General features: G+C 48.0%; 1 non-coding gene across 1 annotated transcript; it reads left to right on the top strand.

The window, feature by feature from the left end:
* The first annotated feature begins 1,287 nt into the window (after window positions 1-1,287).
* On the top strand, window positions 1,288-1,704 carry LOC116094617. Its single transcript, XR_004120235.1, has one exon.
* The last annotated feature ends 2,688 nt before the right edge of the window (window positions 1,705-4,392 follow it).

Here is a 4,392-nt window from a genome sequence, read left to right as displayed (position 1 = left end):
TGGGGATATGTGGTCCCCATGTTACAGATGCCCTGTAAGTGAGGCTGGGGATATGTGGTCCCCATGTTGCAGATGCCCTGTGAGTGAGGCTGGGGATATGTGGTCCCCATGTTAACAGATGCCCTGTAAGTGAGGCTGGGGATATGTGGTCCCCATGTTAACAGATGCCCTGTAAGTGAGACTGGGCATATGTGGTTCCCATGTTACAGATGCCCTGTAAGTGAAGCTGGGGATATGTGGTCCCTATATTACAGATGCCCTGTGTTGCTGCTGTTCTGTCTGGACTCCACCTCCCGAGTTACCCAGCAACCTCACCCACTATAAAAGGGGCTCCTTACCCGGTCCCCTCTCTCTTGCTTCTCTTACTCTTACTCTTTTATTCCAGCTTCTCTCCCTTGCCTCTTGTCCCATTCCCTTACCTCCTCTCTTCACGTGGTCATGGCCAGCCTCTACTCGTCTTTTCTCTCCTTCTCTCTTGCCTCTACTCTTTCTCTGCCTCTACTACCCTCTTAGCCCACCTCTCCATGCCCTGAATAAACTCTATTCTATGTTATACCATCGTGTGGCTGGTCCCTCAGGGGGAAGGGATGCCTTGGCATTGGCCCGCAAAGACATCCCCTTCCCCCTTAGTGGGTAAAGGCACCTGTTACCCAAGCTGCTAGACCGAGTTTGACTTCAAGACTCACATAGTGAAAGTTTGATCTTCACGAATGCCCCATGATACATTGCTCAGACTCTGCCAATAAATAAATGCATATGATAAATGATATTTATAGTCAGGGAGAAGGCACCTCTGTAAGAGTGTTCCTATGATGCTTTTGTTAGTAATAACCTAGGGTTGATAGTCCGTGGTGAATAAGTCAGCACATATAAGTATGAGGTTGGGTCATTTCATAGCTACAAATTGGATATCTTCTAAGTTAGGGCAAAGAAAAGGTCGAATCAAGGAAAAACTAGGCGAGAGTATAAACATTTACATTTTATATAAAACTGATTCATAATAAGGAAGCAGGGCTTTCCTTGTAATCGCAGCATCCAGAGGCTGAAGTGGGAGGATCTTGAGTGGGATACCAGGTTGGACAACTGAGACTTTCAAACAAAACAAAACAAAAACCCAAGTCTATTCATGGAAATCAAGTCTGTGTCCTAGGACCTCCCAGCCACAGGATGGCAGAAGAGACTACTCTGAATAAACAAGGTATGCGGGAGCCGCCTGCCCACTCTGTGGTTCCTCCCAGAATCCTTTGAGACAAGACCGAGTGTTTAAAAGAGGGTGCAACGGCCACTTCCTCGCGGTGGGAGCGCGGCTGGGGTCAAGGACGGTGCTGTCTGGTATTGTGTGGCGTGTATGGTGCATGTGGGCCGAGTGCGAGCACGGATGTGTGAGTGTGTGTGCGCGCGGCTGGGACGTGCAAGGTGAGTGTGTGTGTCCCCCCCACGCCCCTCCCCCGCCTACACCTTGATCTTATTTGATCGGGTCGTGACCCCCGCTCCGCCGGGCCGTCCCGAAATGAAAAGCAGCCCTCCTGCGAAGCCCCCTCGGTGGGGCGCTGTGCAGCGAGGCCCTCTGGGCGGTGGCGGCGCCGAGGTTACCGGGGTTCCGGGATCGGTCCTGCGGGCCCGGCGCTCAGAAGTGATGAATTGATCAGATAGACGAGGCCGGGTCCGTCCCAGCCACTGATTACCGAGGCGATTCTGATCTGAGCCCGGCCCCAGGCCCCTGGACCCCACCGCCGAGCCGCGGTGCTGCGGAGGCTCTGGGTGATAGAGCCTAAGGCAGACGTCACGCCACCGCGTGCAGGTGGAGGTTTTATTCCCGCTGCAGTTTCTCCCCCCCACCCCCGCGCGAGTGTGAGTGTGAGTGTGTGTGTGTGTGTGTGTGTGTGTTTTCAAGACAGGGTTTCTCCGTGTGCCCTGGCTGTCCTCTGTAGAACAGGCTGGCCTCGAACTCAGAAATCTGTCTGCCTCTGCCTCCCAAGTGCTGGAATTAAAGGCATGCGCCACCACTGCCCGGCTTGTTTGATCTATTAACAGTTTCACCTAGGGCTAAAAGATACCATGCCCTATACAACCGTTGAGGAGTGTGTCCGTTAGAGAACTTACATTTACAAACTACTGGATGCAGGGACTCCTTATAGAGTGAATTAGAAGCAGCTGTGTACGATTAAAGGCTTTAGGAGTTGGATGTATTGTTTTAAGGCAAGGTCTCTATCTCAGGCTAGGGAACTTGGTTAGTAGCTTAGGGTGACCTTGAATTCCTGAATCCCTGCCTCAACAACCCCCGGGCTACTAGTAGCTTTACTAACACACTAAGCTAAAAGAAAAAACTTGTGCAAGTGTGTGTGTATTGTGTTTGTGAGAGGATAAATGATTGTGTGAGTGTGAAGGCTTGAGGTTGGTGTCATGTCTTTTCCTACACCCCGCTCCCCCCATCATTTTCTGAGGCAGAACCTCTCCTTGAATGACAAGCCGGTTGCACAGACACACAAGCACACACCTATTCCAGAATTACAGGTGCACGCACACACCAGACTTTATGTGGTTTTGGAAGTTCAGTCCTCATCCGTGTGGCACTTTATCCACTGAACCACTCTCCTAGCCCTAAAATATATTTTATTATTTGTTTTTTCTCAAGACAGGGTTTCTTTGTATAGTCTTAGCTGTCCTGGAACTCTCTCTGAAGACCAGGCTGGCCTTGAACTCAGAGCAATCCGCCTGCCTCTCTGCCTCCCAAGTGCTGGGAGGATAGGTGTGTGTCACCACCATCCGTCATCCTAAAATAATTTTAATTGTTGCACAAAGTGTACTTAGCAGTTTTCAGTACATTTGCACATTGTGTAATGTCTATGTTAGGGTAAGGGTACCTGCCTCAAATATTATGTTCGTGTGTGTATTTTCCATAAAGGATACATTATTGTTTGTAATCACCTCACCTTGCAATAGATCATCAGAACTTACTTTTCCTGATGCATAGCAATTGGCCAACCTTTTCCCCATGCTCCTGGCCTCTGGTAATTTACTGTTATGTCATAGGAGAGCAACTTATTTAGATTTCACGTGAGTAAGATTATGTGGTTTTTTTTTTTTTTTTTTGTGCTTATTTAATGGTCCTCAGTTCCTGATAAGTTGCATAACAGGATTCCATTCGTTTTTCATGGGTGTATACTCTTCTATTGTGCTGGCTGGCTAGTCTGATGGCCACTTTGCAGAAGCTAGAGTCATTTGAGAGAAAGGATACCCATCTGAGAAAACGGCCTTCAGAAGATTGGCTTATGGGGAAAGCCTGTAAGGTATTTTCTTAATTAGTGGTTGATGGGGAGAGGCCAACCCAATCAAGGTGGGTGGTGCCACTCTGGGCTGGTGGTCCTGCATTCTGAAGAAAAGCAGGCTGAGCAAGTCCCTAGGCAGTACCCCTCCATGGCCTCTGCATCAGCTCCTGCCTCAGGAACCTGCCCTGTTCTGACTTCCAGTGAAGTGTGCAAATGTCAGCCAAATCTTTTTCTTCCCACGCTGCTTTGGTCCTGTTTTATCATAAAACCAAACAATTCCTAATCAAATCCGAAGACAATTGTGTACATGTAGTCCATTTTCTTCTTGCAAACATTTTGCCACTGAACTGTTTTTTTCCCACTTTATTGTGTTTCTATGTGCATACATGTGAAGGTCTGGATAGCCTGTGGAAGTCATTTCTAATATGTGGGCTCCAGGGATCAAACTCAGGTTGCTGCTGGGTAATTTACCAGATGGGTCTAAGTCAATAGACAGTCTGTACTTGCTGGCTGACAACTACTCTGGGTGTTCGGGATCCCAGTGTAACCTGAGCCCTTCTGAGGGTGAGCTTAACCTACATCCTGGATTGGCATAGTTCAGTTAGCCAGAAGCAGGATTACAGAAGTGGCAAAGCAAGGTTCATACATTTAGAGACTTCCCCAGAGCTATGGACTTTGATGGATTAAGCGTTTGTTTTCACTTTTGGTGGGTGGTGCTGTCTACAGGCGTTTTACAGCCTGAGTGGTACTTCCATCGTGGAAGCCAGTGGTGTTGAGATCTGGGGTCCCTGTTACAATGCCAGGCCTGGCAGCAGGTGCTTTTACCTACTCAACCATCTCTGCCCATGTATGATAAAACATCATTTTATCTATTCATTCATTGATGGACGTTTAAATTAATTCCATTTCTTAGCTGTTGTGAATAAGTACTGCAGTAAACATGGAGAGGTAGATATCTTCTCAAAATACTGATTTTTTTTTTTTTTTTTTTTTTTTTTGTTACGAGACAGGGTTTCTCTGTGTAGCCTTGGCTGTCCTGGAACTCTCTGTAGACCAGGCTAGCCTCGAACTCAGAAATCCACCTGCCTCTGCCTCTGCCTCCCAAGTGCTGGGATTAAAGGCC

Source organism: Mastomys coucha, unplaced genomic scaffold (genome assembly GCF_008632895.1).
Source record: "Mastomys coucha isolate ucsf_1 unplaced genomic scaffold, UCSF_Mcou_1 pScaffold16, whole genome shotgun sequence".
Classification (NCBI taxonomy): Eukaryota; Metazoa; Chordata; class Mammalia; order Rodentia; family Muridae; genus Mastomys; species Mastomys coucha.
The sequence above is the reverse complement of the archived record's forward strand: the minus strand, read 5'-3'. Positions and strand labels throughout refer to the sequence as shown.